Below are 23,263 nucleotides of genomic sequence, written 5' to 3'. Positions count from 1 at the left end.
GCCACCGGGATAATCAAGAGTTTTGGTCTGACCTTTGAGCACACACCGAAATAGTACGGAGCCAAACGAAAAGCACAGACTATGGCACTGAAACGGATTAATAAAGAACTTGGTGATTTGGCCCGTGACCCTGCAGCACAATGTTTTGCAGGTCCAGGTGGGGATGATATGTTTCATTGGCAAGCTGCAATTATGGGACCTAATGACAGCCCATATCAAGGCGGTGTATTCTTTTTGACAGTTCATTTCCTACAGACTACCCCTTCAAACCACCTAAGGTTGCATTTACAACAAAATTTATCATCCAAATATCAACAGTAATGGCAGCATTTGTCTCGACATTCTAAGATCACAGTGGTCTCCTACTTTAACTACTTCTAAATTTCTTTTATCCATTTGTTCACTGCTATGTGATCCAAACCCAGATGACCCCCTAGTGCCAGAGATTGCACGGATCTATAAAACAGAGATAAGTACAACAGAATAACTCAGGAATGGACTCAGAAGTATGCCATGTGATGCTAGCTGAAAGTCAGAATAACCTGCATTATAGCTGGAATAAACTTTAAATTACTATTCCTTTTTTGATTTTCTTATCCAGCTGCTCCCCTATCAGACCTCGTCTTTTTTATCTTTTGTTTACCTCCCTCCATTCATTCACATGCTCATCTGAGAAGACTTAAGTTCTTCCAGCTTTGGACAATAACTGCTTTTAGAAACTGTAAAGTAGTTACAGGAGAACAGTTGCCCAAGATTCAGAATTTTTAAAAAAAATGGAGCATGTGTATTATGTGACCAATGTCTTCACTCTAACTTGGGTATGGGATTAAAACCATTCCTCACTGCTCTAACACGCTGAAGAATCATCTGAGGGGGAGGGGGATGGATGCTGAGTTATCACATCAAAGGAAGCAGCATTATTCTAGCAGCATCCATTCTTGGGTAAGCCTTCCACTGTTAGAGATTTGAGGTTACATGATATACTTTATGCTCATAACTGATGTGGCTGGAGAACTGGTATTGAATTTATAGCATCAGCAGAACAGAAAATGTGATGTATTTTATGCATGTCCATAAAGGAATGACCTGTTCTTGTTCTACACAGAATGGAAATTGGAAGTCAAACACCCTTTGTATTCCCAAATAGGGTCTCAAACATTTTGTAATTTTCATTTAAATCGTTAGGAGGCTTGGAGCTATTAGTTAATCTATCTTCCAATACATTATTTAATATAGCACTGAATAAACGATGCAAGTTGTCAATGGATAACTGATCAACTAATAGTTCTGCTAGTAATTGATTTATTTTTCTTCAAAAAAGTTGCATAAACCAATGAGTTAGCTGCCTGGATTAATCAGTATGGGAAACAATCTTTTGTAAATGCAAAGCTGTTTTTTGTATATACTGTTGGGATTTGCTTCATTGTTTGACATCAAATGATGATGTAAAGTTCTAGAGAGTGAATATTTTGCCATGTTCGGTTAAAAGTTTGCAGTCTGTTACAGGTTGACACGTTGATTGACCTGATATGCAGAATTAATAAGCTATTCAGATAGTGTAGCTTTGTAGGCTGCACATGATACTGGCAGCCCAGGAGTTCATAGAGGGACTTGGGACCCAGCAGTTCTGAAACGTGTATATGGAGTTGAAGAAATTTATTTTCCAGGTACAACCCCCACCTAACTAAATTTTTTCTTTACCTTGTACACTTGACAGCTGGAAAAAACCATAACATGGGAGTAATAATGGGTCAAAATTTACAAAATAAAGTACTGTTTTGGTGTGAAAAAAAAAAAAAGTGCCAGGAGCAACCTTTAACCAACAAGGGACAGATGTTGGTAGATAAAGTGCCCAGCTTCCCTGCACCTCAGTGAGACAATTCTGTGGTATCATGGTCTAAACCAGCATGGAAATGTTCGATATTTGCACTGTCCTATATGGCAGCCACTAGCTGCAAGTAGCTATTGAGCACTTGAGTTGTGGTTAGTGTGAGCAAAAACTGAATTTTAAATTTTATTTAATTTAAGTAATTTAAATTTAAATAACAGTACATGGCTAGTGGTTAGTACTGGACAGCATAGAGTCTCTCTGAGAGTCTCCAGTAATATTGAATCCCAGCTGCCCACAGTAGTAATCCACTCAGTCAATATACTCTTTACTAGTTTTCCTCTTGTACTGTCTCACTTCCCCATTCTCTGATTATAATTCCTAGAATCATCTCCCTATCTTAGAGTCTGCTTTTGAGAGAACGAAGACTCTTAAGGATCTGATGAAAGCTTGCAATTGAAAGGCAAAGACTAAAATGAGCCACAAGAAATTAGGAAATGGCAGGAAAAAGAAACAGAAGAAAACACGGATAAAATGTTATTAATAATCTCAAAGAGATAAGAGTAGATATTGCATCCATGAAACAAAAACATAATATTGAAATGGGAACCAGAGAACAAGAAAGCTCTTGGAGAAATTAAAACTACGATAACAAAAATTTTGTAAGTCAGTAGAAGGATGAGAAGATGAAGTGAAGGACAACAAGGAAAATAAAACAAAAATCCTAAGAGATGGACTTGGGGAGAAAAAAAAATTTTTTTTAATTAAGCAATTAATCCAAGAGATACACTGTCAAAATAGGAGATACAATGGCCAGTTAATAGTAAGTCCAGAAAGAAAGAATTGAAAAGAGGAAAAAAAGAGAAATTATTAAAAACCACAGGAAATTTTCCCCAAACTAAAAGACATGAATCTCCTAAATTAAAAAAAAAAATCAAATATCAGCACATGATTGAAAAAAAGACATATACCAAGGCACAACATCACAAAATTTGTGAACACCAGGATAAAGAAAATCCTAAAAACTTCCAGAGAGAAATCAGATTAGCTTCAGACATTTTAATAGTGACACTGGATGCTTTTTTTTTAAAGTAGACTTAGTTCAACAGTAAACAATATTTTTATAATCAAAAAATGTAAATACCAAAAATAGATTTTAAAATTGTGACATAGCTACAGTAAGAGAATGGAAGAAGAGTGAAAGGGAAGGACTCTAAGAGACCTAAATTCTCAATAACATACAAGAATCACTTAAGCCAAGAAACTGGCAGAAGAGGCATATTATTTTAAATTACGTAAATACCACAAGAAACAATGAAAAGAATTCGGAGTGATTATATCTGAGGACCAGGACTGGAGAGTGGGGAAGAACTAGAAAGGAGACTGCAATTTTTCATTTTAATCTTTTAGTGCTGTTTGATTTTTTATGTGTATGTATTACTTTGAAGGAAATAAAAATGTATTACAAAAGCGGAACAGAAATTTTATGTTAAAATTGTTCAAACTCTTGAAACTATTTTTGAATATCAGTTGTAAAGAGATGGTGTAAGTAATTGGAATCCAAAGATAATTGCAACACAGATAATATCTACTATTCATTTTAGACATCTCATTCAATGAAACTTCAGAAAGTGCTAACAGGAAATATAGTTAAACCTATTTATTTGTGCCGATGGCAGAGAGCTAGAATATGAATAAATCCATTTATTTTTGCCATTAAAATACACACATATAATTTGTCGGGAAGATTAAGCCCTGTATGTGGGGAAGACTAAGCTCTATATGTTTTAGAAAGTTAATATTAAAATTGGATACTACCACTTGAGCACAAATCAATGAGCTAGATAGTCACAGAAATGTTATGCACATAATAGGCACTTAGATTTGTTAACTAAATGACCAAAGGAGATACTCCAAACAGGGCTCCTAAAAACACAAGGAAAAGCCAGTACAAATATAAAATTTACCATAGATAATATGCAAGTAGTAACTGATAACTTAGTATATATTGAATCACTTTTAGTTTCAGTTTCATCTCTTTTCTCTTCCAGCTAACCTTTTGCCTGTCACTGTGTCAGGTTCCCATAAAATGACTGAGCCATGATAAAAGACAGAGAAGGAAATAATGACATCAGAACATTTATGATAGGAGAATAAATTCACTAGTCAGGAGAACTTGCCAGCAACAATATCACTTGAACATTACAAGTGAGAACACAGTAAGGTTAAAAGAGAAAACTTCATTTGGAAAGAAAACTTCATCTGGAATATTAGTAATTTTTCTTTTTATTAAACAAATATTTTAAGAAATAATACCCTAAAAATTTTTCCTAAAAATGGGAAAAACTGACAAGCCTTTGCTATGAAAGTTTTTAAAGCACTGTACTATGATATTAATCTTAGGCAAAAGATTACAGTTGTCAGTTCATAAGTAATTCAACATTAAAACATTCCTTTCTAAATACTTATTTTTGACAGTTTACCTTGATAATTTAAAATATATTTCCTGTTTCACAAAATTATTACAATAAAATCAATCAACTTCCTATTTTTCTATCAAATTTTTAATACAACTTCTAAGAGCAAGTGTTCCCAATAATATATAGAACCTCCAAACTTAAACTTTTATTATTCAGCATAAATAATTAACTATGAAGTCTATTTATGCCTAGCTTTATATAAAAACCAAAATGAAATCCTTAATTTCTCACTAATAATTAACCTTACTAAATATTAGAGTCCACATATTAACCAATTAGACCTATAGCATGGCAAGAGAATAAGATCTACTATCACCAGCAGAACTAAAAAGGGCCAATACTTTAACTCCAATTTTTAAGGTGACCAAGGCTAAAAATAATATATATTCCTTTTTTTTTTTCCAATGATTGTGACCACTGAGAGCAATGGTTGTGTTGCTTTCATTTGTGTACGTAGGAGCACCTGGCATAATACGCAATGCCCTCCATCAAATTTTATTGCATGAAAGACTGAATAAATTGTTTTTCTCAATAGTATCTACTCCTTTAAATTAAATTTGTGTCTCCATTGTTGGAGGCACCCATAATTAACAAAGGATTTTAGAAAGCAATAAATACTATATATGTCAGCAAAATAATCCCATTAAGATATCAATATCACAAGTACTAAAAGGATTAAATGATCTCTTAGAAAAGTTTTCAGCTCTAAAATCCCGAGGTTTTACTAACACAGAACATTTTTCTCCTAAAAAGAATTACCTTCTCTCATATTATTCTTTTATAAGCTTCACTAAATAACGCTTTATGCTTTAAAAATGAGAAGCTGTTTCAAACGAAGCCAGACTTTCTAATTAAGTTAACTGGAAACAAGAAAAACTTATTGAGGCTTTCATACGAAGGGAATAAAATAATGTCATGGGCACAGTATAAATTTTAGTGACTAAACAACTTTATATAACTTGCTGAAAAATTATAAAGGAATCAAACATTTCCAGTACAATTCTAAAAATAAAAAATAAATAGCTACAGCATGAGATGTCATTAGTAAATAATTGTTTGAAAACCTGAAGTTTTTAATGATCAACAAACAAGTACCCCTTTTCATGTACTTTGTACCCCGTAGAAAGAAAAGACGCTTCTACGTGAAATAAAAGTTAACTTTATTTTTATAAGAAAGCCTCTCTGACGAGAATGCTTGAACTAAGGGGGAAATAAAGTACTAGATAAGTCTTAAAAATCACCTTATATTTCCCTTGTATGAAGTTTTTTCCCCTATCCTTGGTCCTGTCAGTATAGGATGAGCTGACTCTCTGAACCTATCATATGCTAGGAAATATCTTAACTTCTACAAAGCCAAAGAATTTTTGCCAGGATTATGTGGATTTGGAAAAAGAGGAATTCCAGTAAATTCCAAGTAACCAGTTGTTACCACAGAGAAATAAAACTGATTTGTTCAGTTTTGGAAGGGACAGGCTTTTCGTTGGACAGAGCCAGCTGAGAATTATAAAGCTTAGCTGCTTTAAGCCACAACCCTCACAAACAGCTAAGAAGCAGTCATCAGGAGTGTGATTCTTAGACTAGCAGAAAGTAAGTTTCCAAAAGAAGTTCTCTCAGCTTTCAAAAGAATAACTTCTAGTATTTCTTAAGACCTCCATATGACCACTTGGTCAGTCACTTTCCTCCATGTACATTATGCATCACAGGTTTTGAAGTAAGACAGAACTGGTTTTTAATACCAGATCAGTAACTACCAGCTGACTAGTCCTGCTTAACTTCTCTGAGCTTCAGGTTCCTCAACTGTAGAAGAAGATAACCATACCCTATATTTTGAAGACTACTTCATAAATTTTATAAGAGAAAAAAAGAGATGATCCCACAGATTAAAAGTAGCAGAAACCAATCTTACACAACTTTTTTCAGCAAATAGTGAAAAAGGAAATACTAAGTCATTGTATGAAGCCAGCACAACCCTAAAACCAACACCTGACGTGGACATTATGAGAAAAGAAAATTACAGACCAACATCTCTCATGAACATTAATGAAAATTCTAAAAATAATAATAATAATTTAGCAAGGCAAATCTAGCAACATACAAAAAGGATAATACATATGACTAAGTGGGATTTATTCCAAGAAAACAAGGTTGTTGGTTCAACATTTGGAAATAAACCAAAGTACCTCACCACATTAACAAAATAAAAAAGAGAAATCCTAGGATCATCTCAATAGATACAGAAAAAGTATCTGATCAAATTTAACTCATTCATAATTTTACAAACCTCTTAGCAATCTGGAAATAGAAGAAGGAAAATTCTTTAAACTGACAAAAGGTATCTTCTACCAAAAATAATACACACACATCCCTCAACTACAGCTAACATCAATATTAATGTCAATATACTGAATATATTCCCCAGAAGTTGGGGAGAAAACAAGATTGTCCACTGTCCTCACTTCTATTCAATTTTATATTGGAGGTTATAGCCATTGAAATAAGGCAATAAAAAGGCAGAAAAGTATAAAGATCAGAAAAAGTAAAATTGTCTTTGCTCACAGATAACATGATTGTATATGTAGAAAATGCAAAGGAATCTACAAACAAGGGACTACAATGAATAAGTGAATCTAGTAAGGTTTTTTGATACAAGTTCAAGACTTTTCTATTGTATTTCTATATAGTAATAACAATCAAATGGAAAATCAAATTTATGAAACAGCATTTATTATATAATAACAAAAAATCAAATAATGAATAAATCTTTCATAAGACAGGTAAGACAGCTACACTGAAAACTAAAAAATGGTAATGAGAAAAAATTTTAAAGAAGTAAATAAACAGTGAAATACACACAGTTCATGGTTTGTAAGACTCGATATCATTATGACAACCAATTCCCCCCAATTAATCTATAGCTCCAATGCAATCCTAATCAAAATTCCAGCAAGACGTTTTGTGGAAACTGAAAATCCAATCCAAAAATTTATATGGAACTGCAAAGACCCTAGAATAGCCAACTTCAATCTTTAAGAAGAACAAAGCTGAAGGACTTACACAACAAGATTTCAACATTTACTATAAAGTTTTATTGTGACAATGGTCAAAGGATGGACAAATATACTAAAGAAACAGAGTCCAAAAACAAATCCACACATATATGGTCACTTGCTTTATGAAAAAGATGCCACTGAAAATCTGTGTGGGGAAAAGAGAGCCTTTTCAATCAATGGTGCTAGAGTTTTGGAAACTAGTATGAAAAAACAATGAACCTTGACCTCAATTTCACACCATTAACAAAAATTAATTCAAGATAGATCACAAACCTAAAAGTAAAAGGTAAAACTATAAAGCTTCTAGAAGAAAATATAAGAAAATATCTGCATGATCTTCATATAAGCAAAGATTTTAAAAAATATTCAAAAGGCCACTAAACTGCTAACTAAAAACTAAAGTTACTAGCCTATTAATAGAAAAAAAAATCGTATACTTCATTAAAATTAAGAACTTCTGTTCACCAAAAGATATCATTAAGAGAGCAAATGGTTAAGCCACAGACCAGCAGAAGATATTCCCAGTACGTAAATCCAGCAAAGGTTTTGTATCTGGAATTCATAAAGAACGTATCTAGAATTCATAAAGAATGTAAAATTCAAAAGAATTTTGTATCTAGAATTCATAAAGAACGTAAAATCTACTATAAATCAATAATAAAAAAAATCCAATTTTTTAAATGGGCAAAAGATCTAAACAGGAATTTCAAAAAAGAAAATACCCAAACGGCCCATCAACATATAGAAAAGTACTCAAGCATCATTAGCATCAAAGAAATGTAAATTAAAGTGACAATGACACAACACTACACAACTCACAGAATGGCTAAACACTCATCTGAAGTGTTGATTAGAATGTGGAGCAACTGGAACTCTCATCGACTACTACCGGGTGTATAAATTGGTACAACTTTGGAAAATTGCTTGGCAGTTTCTATTGAGGGTCAAACATATACCTACACTATGATTCAATAAACCCACTCCTAGGTAAATAGTCAACAAAAATTAATATATGTCTACCAAAAGATGTATAAGAATGTTCACAACAGCTTTAATCATAAATGTTCCCCCAAAATGGAAATAACTCAAATGACCATAAACTGGAGAATGAATAAATAATGATACATTTGTACTATGGAATACTACACAGAACTGTAAAAGAATAAACTAGTGATAATTTAACAGCATGTATGAATCTTGTAGGCATTATTTTCAGCAAAGGAAACCAGATACAAAAGATAACATACCATGTAACTCAATTTATATGAAATTCAAAAACAGGCCAAAAAAATTGATGGAGATAGGAGTTAGGATAGTCGTTAACATACGGAGGGAGTAATGCCTCTAAGCATGAACAAAGATTTCTTCTGGTGTGCTGGGAATGTTTTATATTTGGGTCTGGGTGGTAACCACATATGTATATACCTATGAAAACATTCATTAAGCACTATATTTTAAGATTACTGTACTTGGTAGTATGTATGTTATGCCTCAATTTTAAAAAGTTGTATTCTCTAAATTTGAAGAAAAAAGCTTCAATCTGGAATTTGGAGATATGTGCAGGAAAAGAAAGTACTTAACAGAGGACTTGGTCAACTCATAACCTATTTGGTTCATATAAATGCATATAAAATAAATAACAGGAAATAAAGTCATGCTAAAAAGGAGATTCAACATTTATTGAGAGTTGATAATAACTCAAGCATTGTGCCAAGGCTATATTTGCACATACATACACACACACACACACAATCTTATTTAAACTCTTCAACAAACCTATGGGGTAGGTACTAATTTTAGAGATGAGAAAACTATGGTGAATAGATGTTGCTCCTATTAAGTTTTAAATGGTTTGATCTTTGTAAACACCGTTTGGCTTGCATAAAATAATTTTCTAAATATACTGAGAAAAAGTGATTTGTAAATATCCTACCTGGCTTTCCTATCACATTACCTAAATATCATCCTCCACCACACTGTCATCTTACTCTCCTTTATTTTTCTTCACAACACACATTGCTATCTGATACTATATTACATGTATATGTGCTTATTTCTTATTTTCTCTCTCTCCCACTAGAATGCAAGTTCCATGAAGGCAGAGACCTTGTCCATGTAGTTCATTGCTCTCCCCCAGCACCCAGACCCATGTCTGCCATGTAGTAGACACCTAATAAATAATGGTGGATGGAATGAAAAAAGTAATAATAAATGTCCTATCTGATACTCAATTTGTACCCTTTTCCATAAGATCTATAAAGCTAAAAGAAAATAAATGTATTCCAAGTCTCTGGTAATAATCAGTTTGTATAACTTTACCAGCAAAAGACTTGATATTTATCTCTAATTTGGGGCAACCACTACATATAGTCAAAGAAGAATTTGGGAAGACTGATTTTAACATGTTAAACTAATACAGATAATTATCTTCCATTTATGTCACAAAAGACATAACCATCCAAATGTTAATCTTTTAAAACTGTATTGTTTTGGAGCCAACTAAGCACAGAGTATGTCATGGTTTTAGGAAGAAATGCTTGGGGCCAGCATTATAAAAACCAATTACAATACTCAACATCAACACAGAGCTAAAACAGTGATGACTAAACAATTGCTGAAATGCAGCATTATTTACAAATAGCCAAGATAGGGAAATAACCTAAGTGTCCATTGATGGATGAATGAATTGAAAGAAAATGCGGTATATGTGTGTTGTGTGCGTGCACACACACACGAATATCATTCAGCCATAAAAAAGAATGAAATCTTCCCATTTGTGACAAAATGCATGGATCTTGAGGGTATTATATACTAAGTGAAATAAGTCAGAGAAAGAAAAATGCTGTATGATTTCACTCATTTGTAGAATCTAAAAAACAAAAACAAAAAAAACAAGCTATAGATACAGAGAACAGATTGGTGGTTTGCCAGAGGTGGGGGGTAGGGGTGTGCAAAATGACTGTAGTCAGTAATACTATAGTGCACATTTGAAAGCTGCTAAGGCAGTAGATCTTAAAAGTCCTCATCACAAGAAAAAACAATTTTTTGATAACTATGTAAGGTGATGGATGTTAACTAGACTTATTATGATGATTATTTTGCAATAAATACAAAATATTGAATCATTATTTGTACCTGAAACAAACATGATGTTATATATCAATTAAATGTCAATTTTTTTAAAAAACATTACTTAAGTGTACAGGGATAGATGTTTGCCCCTTCACTGAATTCTACTGTTCAGTTTACTCCTGCGTCTTGATCTCATTTCCTTACCTCTCTGTTCTAGCTACTGTGAGCTTTAACCTCACTTGCTATTATCTTTAATTTTTCCTTCTGTGCTATATATGTGTGTATATACATATATATATACACACACACATATATATGTATATATATACACACATATATATATTTTATATATATATATGTGTGTGTGTGTGTGTATATATATATATATATATATATATATATCTTTCTAACATATTTAGATGTGCATCTATCTTTGAAGCATACACACACATACACATAAAACTTGCCTGGACCTTGTTTTCCCTTCCAAAATACTGTTGTTTGATGTCACAGCCACTTTCTTAAAAAAATATACAGCCTCCACGCCCTACTCCCAAATTCATATGATCATCAATAATGACCTTTATCACCAAGTCAAACTGCCTTCCATATGACCTCAATGCATCATTTAAAACAGAACACATCCTCCATCTTTAAACTGTATCCTCTTGACGTGCATGATTCTGTGCCTCCCAGGTTTTGCTGGGCCTGAACTTTAAACAATTTAGGGGAACCTCTTTAAGAAAAAAAAGCAAAATTAGAAATACAAACTTAGGTGTAATGGTGAATACTTATCTAGAATGAGGGGGGAAAGAATCACAACACAAGTATCACTAAAATCTAGAAAAATAACATCATAATTCTATCAATAATAAACTCCCTGACACACTTCTAGGATACTTTTTCTACATTTTAATTGCATATCTTTCATGATCACTTCTTCATGTGACAATGACATGTAACATTTTCTATAAGTAGATAGAAATATGTAAGATTTTCTATAAAGAAATAGATTTTTTTAAAACTTTCTGAAGACTAAATCATTACTCACATTTTAGAAAATATTCTTTTAGGTTCACAAACTGTTACTGGCTACGTAATATAAAATTTTAGTACTGTTGTCAAATTTGGGGAAACTTACATCTGTTTCTTTCCTTTATAAGCTATCAGATTCAAAAGAGTTTTCCCCAGACTAGCTTCTGGCTCCGTGTATTTCAAACTGTGTTTCTCTTACCCTACTCACGTACTTCTAGTGTCAGATTCTGTAGGACATGTCCATATCATCTGTAATCTCTGGCCTTGCATCTTTTTTCATAACACTGAGTCAGCACAGTAAGTAATAAGAGTACAGTTGACCCTTGAACAACCGGGGGGGCTAAGAGTGCCAACCCTCCGAGCAGTCGAAAATCTGTATATAATTTATAGTCAGCCCTCCGTATAGGCAGCTCCTCCATATCCGAGGTTCCACATCCATGGATTCAACCAACCTCAGACAGCGTAGTACTATAGTTATTTATTATTGGAAAAATTCTGTATGTAAGTAAACCCACACAGTTCAAACCTGTGTTGTTCAAGGGTCAACCGTATTCCAAATGTCATCCCTATACCAGAACAGCTAGCAAAAACCTAACTACACTCTGAAGTGACAATGAACCGTATAAACATATGCCACCCAAACTAAATGTAACCCCAATTCAACTTTCCCTTAGCTGGATGCCAAAAATGCCTACAGGCACTCCAATGCTACATGACGTGAGGGTAAATCAAGAATGGAAAGAGACAGCACTCTTAACTTAAAATACCTTACTTTTGGAAATCCTACAGAAACATGTGGCCATGTGAACACCTTTCTCCCCAAGGCTTAGAAGAAATTTGCACAAGTGGTAAATCCCCCACAACCTACAACCCTGACTCTGTTTTCTTTGCTGACTCCTTTCTGACATGCCAACCACTAAATATAGGTACTTCCCACAATTCTTGCCTTTCTCCTGAAAACCTACACAACACAGGTACTTCCCAAAGTCAGGCTGTCCTTAATTTTTTTAAAAATTCTATCTGCACTCCTTTCTCCCCCCCAGTCTCATCTATTCTCAAGCTTCATCTATGATCTTCTTTAGCAAATAATCCTCCCTCTAGAATATAGTGACTAGACTACCAACTCTCTGGGAAAGGGAGATGCCAGCCTTGTGGTCTGCATGAACTCCAAGGCCTGAATTCCCTGAGGCATACAGAGGAATGAATGAAACATACTGAATAGCTTCAAAACTTTATCTCTAGCCTCATTCTCTTTTCAAACCTATGATCTTTGATTCAACTGCCTATTGGCCTTTTTCATGAAGATAACATCTGCCCCGCCTCAGAAAACACACACAAAATCCCACGGCCCCTGGAGCACTCTGAACTTCATTTTAATGATAACTTTTAAACTCTTAGTAAATAATTTTCAGAGTGACCTTTAGGAAAATTAAGGCATGATAAAATTATAGGCCTTGTTCAAGAAGAATACAGATTATTCCACCTCGAATAGCTTAAACTTCCCTCTTAAAAACAAGTCATGTGGCTCATAAACCATACAGATCTAATTATAATAACTTATCTGGAATCACACTCAGTGCCCTATACAAGGACACCATAATTAGAAATGCAAAGCCTACTGCTAGTTATTAAACATGAACAGATAAAATACTTTTGAGAAAGAAAATAAATACAATAAGTAAGACTAAATACCAATAACAAATAACTGAATAACAGTAAATATGCCTGTATACATAGGTCTTAAAGTTTGTATACAGAATGTACTCAAACAACACGGAGTACATATTCAGTCATGTAGTCCTGCTCCAGTGAAAGACCTCACTGTAAACACACTACTAAAACAAAAGAGTTCCCAAGCAAATAGGACAAACCGCTGACATAAGTGTGGTACTGACGTAGCTGTCTATTTGCCTTTAGTTGCTAGGATTCAGTGTGTCCATTTTTCTCTAAGCTCTAAAACATGCAACTCTTTGATGTTACGAAGAGTCCACAGTTAAACAAAAAATTGGCAGAATGTTTAACATAAAAAATATTTCAAATTCAAATCTCTAATTTCTTGAAAACACATTTTCCCTATGGTTAAAAAACAAATGTTAGTGAAATTTTAAATTTCTTTACCAAAAACAACAATAAAAATCAATTTCAATAAATGAAATGAAAAGAGAAACTGCATACTTTCAAGTTACTATCGTAGAAATAAAATTCTGAATGTAGCTTTAAAGGAAAACTATCTCCTATCTGGTCAGGAAGTTTTTGAACCTGTGTGATAAGAGAAGTGCATATTTTGCGTTGTTCAAAAAAAGGAAATTATGTGGTGATTTGAGTAAACTCCTAAATTACTCAATTAAGATCCATTTCACTTTTAGAATTATAATCTTAAGATTATATGCTAATCAATCAGACACTAATAAATAAAGTGAATTGTATGTCATCCATAAGATCTGTGAAAGAAGAGGCAACGAGAAATCTGTTTGTTAGGCAAATAAAACAGAAACAGTGGCAACTTTAGTACTATTTTCTGTAGCTCCAAAACTATCATCCGATCTCAAATTACGGGTCACCGAGAAAGTTCCCCCAGGAACTTCCATCTGCTCTTGGTGCAGCACAGGTATGGTGCATAAAATGGGCTTGAAATACCTTTAGTGGGCAGCAAAACCAAATTTCCAGGAAAACCTTCAGAATTGATTAATATTAAATGAACACAGTTCCATTGTTTCTCTAACAGCATTTAACAATATTGCTTCACATTCCCCACTGGCTTTCGAACTATTTAAATATTTTTCAACTTTCATATTCTTTGGGATACAACTTCCATTTCTATTTCAAGATTCAAATATTTCAAATCAATTCAATATAACTTATAAATTTACTATAAATTTTTTATTTAAATAAAGATTTGAGAAGTCACAAATTAGTAATTTTTCAACCTACACAAAGTTTTATGTCGTCACTTCACTTGAAAAACAATTTGGCATTATTCGGCAAAATTGAAGCACAGACGTACCCTACCACCTAGCAAGTCCATCCAGGGTAAATACAGCAGAGAAAAGATCATGCACATGCACCAAATATATTTACAGAACTGAAATCATATAAAGTAAGCTTTCTGACCATAATAAAATTAGAAATTAGACTAGAAATCAATAACAAAAGGATAAAAGAAATACTCCAAACACTTAGAAATTAAACAACTTCTAAATAAGCTGTAATTCAAAGAGGAAGTTTAAAGGGAAATTGGAAAATAGTATGAACCAAATAAAAATTAAAATACAACATATCAAAATTTATGACATACAGATAGAATAGTGCTTAGAGGGAAAGCTAAAACACTAAATGCTTATATTAGAAAAGAAATCTAAAATCAATAATCTAAGCTTCCACCTTAAACTATAATGAGAACAAAATAACCCTATAAGCAAGCAGAAAAAAGGTAACAATGATAAGATCAGACATCAATGAAAAAACCAGAAAAGCAATAGAGAAAATTAATGAATTGAATACATAGTTCAAAACTTTCCAAAGAGAATTTCTAGTCCCCAATGATATCATTCGGAAATTCTACCAAACATTTAAAGAATAAATAAAACTAATTCTATATACTCTCTTCTGAAAACAGAAAAGGGAATACTTCCCAACTCATAGTGGGAGCATCATTACCCTGATACCAAAACTAGACAAAAACAGTACCAAAAAAACTACAGACTTACATCCCTCATGAACATAGATACAAAAATCCTCAACAACATATTAACAAATCAAATCCAGCAATACACAAGAATAATAATACACCACAGCCAAGTGGTACTTACCCCTGCGATGCAAAAGCTGGTTCAATATTCAAAAAACAAGCAATGTAATCCATCATATTAATAGTATAAAGAAAAAAAGACATACTATACGACCATATCATTTGATGCAAAAATTTGATGACATTCAACTTTCAGCAAACTAAGAATAGAAAGGAACTTCTTTAACCTAATAAACAGTATATATGAATTCACTTAATAGACGTTTATTAAGTGCTATGTTAATAACAGTGCTATCTGCAGCACTAAGGATAAGGAATGCAGAAGAGGGATAAGACATTGCCCCTATGCTTAAGGAACTCAGCTTCTCAATAGGAAGGCAATCACATAGGTAACTAAAGGTACTTTAACAGTAGTGTATGTAAAACATTATAAATATTAAAAAGGACATTCTATCCAGGTGATCAAAGTGGGGCGGGGAGGGGGTGGTGGCGAAGAAAGTTCGCTGAGATAGTCCAAGCCAGTCCCCTCTCATTCAGACAACTGCAACAGCCACCTATCTTTCTGCTTCCACTCTAGATACTCCCCACCAATGGCCCATAAAAAAGCCAGAATAATATTTTTGAAGCATTAAATGATGTCATGAAATTGTCTCACTGCTTCCCATTAGAATGCGGTTAGAAAGAAGTGCAAGTGTCAACATGGTCTACAAGGCCCTATGTGATCCACACGCTTCTTACCTCACCTACCACTCTCCGCCCACCCGTATTTCTTTCTAACCCCCAAGAATGCCAGGGTCTTTCCCACCACAGGGACCTTGCCTTTGCTAGTCCTTCTGTCTGGAATGTTCTTCTCCCAGAGCCTGCATGACCAGCTCCTTCTCAACATTCATGTGTCAGTTAAAACGTCTCTTCAGAGAGGCTTTTCCTGACCATCTTACCTAAAGCTCCACCTCCACCACCCTGACCCATTATTCTGTTTTACTTTCTTCATGCATCACAGTACTTAGAACTACATGAAGTTATTTTACCGTGTTTTTATTTTCTATTTACCTGTGCTAGAATTTTGTTAAGGCTCCATTAGAGCAAAACCCTTATGTGTCTTGTTCACAGTACTAATCACGGTATCTAGAACAAAACCTGGCACACGTGTATATGCTCAATAAATATAGTTAAATAAAGATGACATTTAAGCTGGATTAAGGTGGTGAGGGCCGGGGGAGGGGGGGCAGGAGGGATTGACCTTCTCAAGAGGAATAAATAGAGAAGGAGAAAAGGAAATCAACGTGGTTTATCCAGCGCTTCAATTTTCACAGACTCTGGAGAATAAAGTTACAGTTGGGAGGTATCCTGAAGATATTATTTAGTTTTGTTGTGTTTTCATGATGCATGAATACACTTTCAAACATCCCCAGTCTTTTCTTGAACACTTCCCCTGGCACGCAAATCATTATGTCACGAGCTAATCAATTCTGACCCAAACAACTTTAAATGACCAAAAGATTTTCTCATATTAGTCAAAAAGCTGCCTATTTGTTATTTATACATATTAATCTCAGTTCTGTCCCCAGAAGTTCTCATGAAAACAGGAAGTTTAATCCCTATTTCATAAGGCAGGCTTTCAAATATTTGAAGACAACTACATCCTCCTAAATATAATTTAAAAATTAGGTAACATTTCTTGACAGTGCCTGCTGGGCTCTGGGCTAAGTACTTCATAGGAACCACTCGTTTAATCCTCACAACAACTCTATGGTAAAGTTATTATGACTATGCCTATTTTACTAATGAGAAAACTGAGGCCTGGATTAGGTAATTTGCCTAGGTCATCAAGCTGGAAAGTGAATTCTGAGGCCAGAATACAAACACAGACAGTCCAACTCCAGAGCCTACAGTCTTAACTGTAAGCCTCGCTCTCTAAATGACTCCTGTTCTTTCTACTATTTGTACTCTGTTACCATGTGCAAAACACTCAGACAGCAACGCTAAAACTCAAAACGTGACCCAATATCTTCAAACTAATGATGAAGGCAACACTGATTCTCATGCACTTATAAGAGCCATGATATAATGCAAGATTTAATAATAAACAAGAGGAAAAGCAGTGTAAAATTAACATATCTCTGCAAATACTATCCATTTACTATTCCTCTTTGTCCAGCACACACTCCAAACTGAAATACTTTCCATTTTCTGAGCACACTTTTTATTTCACTACTCCTCCACCTCTGTTTACATGATTTTCTCTTTCTAAGGAGCTATCCTTCCACTTCTGCAGAGAACGGACCTACTGTGTTTTTAATTTTTATTTATTTACTTATGGCCATGTCGCGCATGTGGGATCTTAGTTCCCTGACCAGGGATCGAACCCGCACCCCCAGCAGTAGAAGCTCAGAGTTAACCACTGGACCACCAGGGAAGTCCTCTACTGTGTTTTTAGAAAGCCAGTTGTGCTGGGTATATTTCATTTGCCCCTCCAGAGCCATTCTCCACTTTTCTCCACTCTGCTCTGTGTTCCCAGAAGGCTATCCTGAATAGACTGTAATAACAGTCTCCTTTGCCGTCTTTTGGGTGAATTCAGCCAATGGAGACAGGAAGAGAGTGAGCCTAGAGTAATGTCACCTCTAGTTAGTAATCTCACTCTACCAGAAGCCAAAGCTTCTGTTCAAATGGACCTCTATACAGCTGCCCTCTGAGTTTTGACAATAACCTCCTAACTCTTCCCTTACTTGTCTGAGGGCTGTGATGGCTACCTATTGTTGCTCACCAGATACTTCACTATTCCGTGTCAGTTTCCCTTAACTCTACCCACACTTTTATAATTCACCCCCTACATTAAGTTCTTGCAAGTTTACCCATTTGACTGTATCATCTATTTTCTGCCAAGGACCTCACTGACACACCACTTCCCTTTCCCTATGCCTTCTCTGTATTTTGTTTATACCTCCTTTATGACACTTTATTTTTTTTCTTGTACTAGACTCCAAGTTTCTTGATGACAAGGTATGTTTTATTCATCTTTGAATCTCCCAACTCATTAATTTCTTGCCCATAGTAGGCACTGAAAGAATGTTTCAAGAATGGGAAAAAATAACATTAAAAAATCAAAAGAACGATACTTCATGACATAAGAAAATGATCTAAAACTCAAATTTCAGTTTCTATAAAGATTCAAAAACATACAAAACTAATCTATTAGGATAAAGGTCAGAATTGTGGACATTTCTGGATGTAGCTATTAACTGGGAGAGAACATGAGGAAGGTAACTAGGGTGCTGAAAATGTTCCTTATTTTGATGAGTGGTAATTATATGGGTATATACACATGTAAAATTTTGTTCAGCTGTATACCTAACGTTTGTTCACTTTATGGCATGTACAGTATATCTCACTAGAAATGAAAAGGAAAAACAAATCTATATTTGGCTGCTCGTGTTGAATCAATATGGCTAACACCTCATTTATCCAGAGATTCTTTATCAAAACAAGCAAAAGAGGTCTCTGCATAGTCAAAATAGATGTTACAAAGTCCATACACTTTATCCATGAGAAAGACTTTCTTTCCATCATTACTTTTTTTTTTTTTTGCAGTATGCGGGCCTCTCACCATTGTGGTCTCTCCCGTTGCGGAGCACAGGCTCCGGACGCGCAGGCTCAGCGGCCATGGCTCACGGACCCAGCCGCTCCGCGGCATGTGGGATCTTCCCGGACCGGGGCACGAACCCGTGTCCCCTGCATCGGCGGGCGGACTCTCAACCACTGCGCCCCCAGGGAAGCCCCTCCATCCTTACTTTTAAGGCCAATTCCAATTAGCTTGGTTAACTAGTTTCCTGACCTACTGTTGATAATCAGTAACAAACTGGGAAGGTGGGGAAGATGTCTGTTAAAGACTGATAACTAAGAAATAACAGCTAACAATGAGAAGCAAGCAAAATAACTATTAATGAGCAGGTAAAAATTCAAGATACAAAATGTCTGAGATCACTTAGTATACGGCAAGGCTTTATAAGGCACTTAGGGCATCATTGTATCACGGCACAGTAAGAGAAACAGTGTTTAAAATGACAACCCTTACTTATCAGGGAAATAATGAACTATTTTCATCAAGATCTGTCAGGAAGCAGAAACAGAGTTAAACATATGAGAAACAGTCATGGCAAAAATGCATTTAAACTAAACTACTTGTAACAAGATAAACCTTGGTTACCGGACATAAATGTACTTAGTTTAAAATAATCACATTTCTGGAGTTTGCTAAACAATTATGACTAATAATTTACTACCATCTTCCTCCTTGGTAAACTATAAAAATTAGCAGATTTGTATTAAGAAGGTGAAGTTCTCCCTAGAAAATTTTTTAAAGTGCTTCTAAACACTGAAAGTGTTCACTCTATCAACACTGGTTAACTGAGAACCATTCAAACACCTAGGAATTTTTAACCAAATCTTAAGCATTTTTTTGTAAGGCATATCTGAAAAAGTAACATCAAAGTTGTTTTCAGCACTACTGAACCACTACAATGTCACCTCAAATAATCACTGTATGCCACCTCTTTTTGCAAAAGAGGGAATTCCAACCCATAGGGTCCTACATTAGTCTCCATTCTCCCAGCTTTGAATAGTCTTCTAAAACTTCACCTACAAACTGTCATTCACTTAAAGCAATCTTCTCCTGTTAGAGGAGATTGCTTCTGGGTTCTGTGATTCCAAGAACGTATTCTTTAGGTATCCCACTCACGTTATTTTTAATGATGGAATTATGAGTAGTATGTAGCAACTAGAAAAAAATGCCATGTTAAGTGGTAAAAAGCACAGTACTTAATGCAATAATTCAATTCAATAAACTATTTGCTATATGTCAAGCACGGGGGATACATAAACGAATGGGAAACTATCCCTGCATTTAAAGAACACAAAATAAACACAAATATATTGAATGTTAAGAGTAGATGCACACAGAAGGCAGTGACTCAATTTTGTCGAGAGGGAAAAAATGAAAAAAGGTAGAACCTAGACTCAGTTTTAAAATTAAGTACGTTCTATGCAACTATGCAAAAATCTACAGTAGCAAAAACCAGGCCACACAAAATTTAAAATACCTGTTGCATTAAAGTTGTTAGGATTACAAATAGCTTTTCCTATTTTCATGTTAAAAGGCAATGCCTTTTCCTCAATCCTACAGTTTCCACGAGTTGGAATTCTCCCTAAATTTCTGGACTCTCTCTATCCCCTCACTATTCTCTTAGAAGGGGAATAGTAACTTAACATGATTGGTAAGTTTAGCCTAAAGAATTACATAAGCATAACTCTACCTGTTGCTTTTTGCTCTAGGGAGCCTACCTACTAGCTAGAAGTTCTCCAGTGCTCCTCCATGGATGGGCCCTCCTAGCAAGTAAGGAGGATGTTCCTGGCCCTGTCCTTTCTATGACCACGTATGTCTATTTAACTCTGGGCTTCATGATTAGAAAGCAAAACTGTCTGCATATATAAGCCATGTCCTGCAACATGAGTTTTATCAGGAATAAAGGTGGTATTCTGATCTCTCATCTGTCACTCTTTTCTCAGTTTGTTCAGAATTTGGGGAAGGAATGTGGGTTTTATTGAGCCCCTCAGACACTACAAAATTACAATAATGCTTTCTCATTTAAAATAAAATCTTCACTTTTATCTTATACTAAACACCTAGGTATAATATCCATACATGATTCTTCTTCATAGCCCTCACAATTCCTAGCAGAACGTTAGCCTTAGCAAAGTTTGCTGAAGGAATGAATTTTCAGATAGTAAAGTTAATTCTACACAGTACTTAATTTACAACAAAAGCAAACTATAAAATAATAAATATTGGTGTTTACTAATGTATACGTAGGTATTTTCCCCCTAAGGAAAAATATGTCCCCATATATTTGTAAAAATTCACACCCATAATTATTTTTGTCTGCTTTAAACCATTACCTTTTACGTAGTGAAAGATCTTCAGGGCACTTTATCTAAAAGGTGGAACGAAGCGTTAAATTGAAGAAGCAGTAAAGCTCGGTGCCTCATAATGGCTGGAGGGTTGGAGGAGTCACTTTTTTAGACACCGTTTCTCTTCCTTCTGTTCCCTCATCCCTTGTTTCCCTCTTATCAGCCCTGGGGTGGGGCTGCATAACTGTCAACATGCTTAGCAGACAGTGAACTATGAAGCAAGAATTATGAGTGAGAGCATTTGTTTGAAGTTCCAGTGTACCTCCAACCCCAAAGTGACAAACTGGAACAAAAGTTTAAGGGACAGAAAGTTATGGTTGCAGTAGTTGACAAATTCTTCGTCTGCTGGACCAAAGGTTCTTAACCTTTAACTCTGAAACTTCAAAAGATAAGAAGCCCCAATTACCCCTTTTAATCACGTTTGAAGTTGCTTTTTTTAATCATTTCTGTTGCTTTTCCTTTATTCTTTTTTTTAACTTTAATTTTATTTACTTTTTTATACAACAGGTTTTTTTTTTGATGTGGACCATTTTTAAAGTCTTTATTGAATTTGTTACAATATTGTTTCTGTTTTTTATGTTTGGGGTTTTTTTTTTTTTTTTGGCCACGAGGCATGTGGGATCTTAGCTCCCCGACCAGGAATCGAACCAGCACCCCTGCATTGGAAGGCAAAGTCTTAACCACTGGACCACCAGGGAAGTCCCCTTAATCTCTTTTAAACTTATCACTTGCATCTTTTCTTTGTTGTCCTAATACTGAACAATCCGCTGGAAGAATTTTCCCCATATTATCCCTTATGCACAGGCTTTTTACTCAATACAGGTTGCAAAAGGAGTTTCAGGACAATAAAAAGGGATTGCTTGAAAGATCTAAATTTCAATTAACCTTACCATTGATTTTTTTTTTAAAGGGTTGTTGTGGGGTTTTTTGATAAATTTGTTTATTTAATTTTGGCTGCGTTGGGTCTTCACTGCTGCTTGCGGTCTTTCTCTAGTTGCAGCGAGTGGGGGCTACTTACTCTTAGTTGCAGTGCGCGGGCTTCTCTTTGTTTTGGTGCACGGGCTCTAGGCGCGCGGGCTTCAGTAGTTGTGGCTCATGGGCTCTAGAGCACAGGCTCAGTAGTTGTGGCACATGGGCTTAGTTGCTCCGCAGCATGTAGGATCTTCCTGGACCAGGGCTCAAACCCATGTCCCCTGCATTGGCAGCAGGATTCTTAACCACTGTGCCACCAGGGAAGCCCACCATTAATTTTAGAGTAATTTGGCATGAAGTACCAAGCAATTCAAGAATGAAAATTTTAACTATAATAACAGCATCAATATTGCATGGCAACCTTACCAGGTGCCAGACACTGTTTCAAGAACTTTACAGGTTATTCACTCATTTAATCCTCACATCAGTGAGACAGATGCTATTTTACCCCCAGTTTACACCTGGGGAAGCTGAGGTACAGAGAAGTTAAACAACTTGCCTAATATCCTGTAAGTGGCGGAGATGCCATTGAAACTCTGAAGCAGTCTGGCTTCATCATTGTGCAACACAGCTTACTGTTAACGAGAATACCAAAGACAGTAGGGAATTGAGACCCATCTCCACCTAGAGTTCTTTCCTTTTCTCAAGGTCAGCATGGAACTATCAAGAGTAAATACAATATTAGATAACCATTGTCAACTCCAAAATATACTATGAGAAATACAAAATAGAAATGTTTGATCATTGTTGCCAGGGAGGTTACATCCCATTTAGAGATAGCAAGTATACACATGAGAAAACATGCATTAATCAATAAAACCAAGCTCTTTGTCATTTCTCCCAAACCAGGTCCTTTCCCCATACTGCCTATGTTGGCTAACAATACCACTAACCTTTCAGACACCCAGACCTGAAATATCTTCAAACCTCTCTTCATATGAAAATATTTATACCTCTCTGTCTCTCCACTCCTAGTATTCTCACTATAGACAGAAGATTCTCACATCATCTCACTATTCTAATTTTTCCTTCCAAGGTAAACGCTATTTTTTTCTAGTTTTAGTTCTAGCTTGTTCTCCCCTCACAAATTAGGCACTGCTAGTAATGTTTCAGA

At 35.1% G+C, this 23,263-nt stretch overlaps 1 protein-coding gene and 1 pseudogene across 3 annotated transcripts in view; one reads left to right on the top strand and one right to left on the bottom strand.

Annotated features, from left to right (window-relative positions):
- PDE3B (phosphodiesterase 3B) overlaps positions 1-23,263 on the bottom strand; it is a gene marked incomplete at its 5' end in the record, with an annotated part of 177,321 nt that overhangs the window by 139,517 nt on the left and 14,541 nt on the right. The window lies entirely within an intron of this gene.
- Positions 82-519, top strand: LOC309826820 (ubiquitin-conjugating enzyme E2 D3-like; annotated as a pseudogene). Its single transcript has one exon. The product of its transcript is annotated as a ubiquitin-conjugating enzyme E2 D3-like (transcript).

This window comes from Grampus griseus, assembly GCF_964374135.1.
Source record: "Grampus griseus genome assembly, chromosome: 8".
Classification (NCBI taxonomy): Eukaryota; Metazoa; Chordata; class Mammalia; order Artiodactyla; family Delphinidae; genus Grampus; species Grampus griseus.
This window is presented reverse-complemented; position numbering and strand designations above follow the sequence as displayed.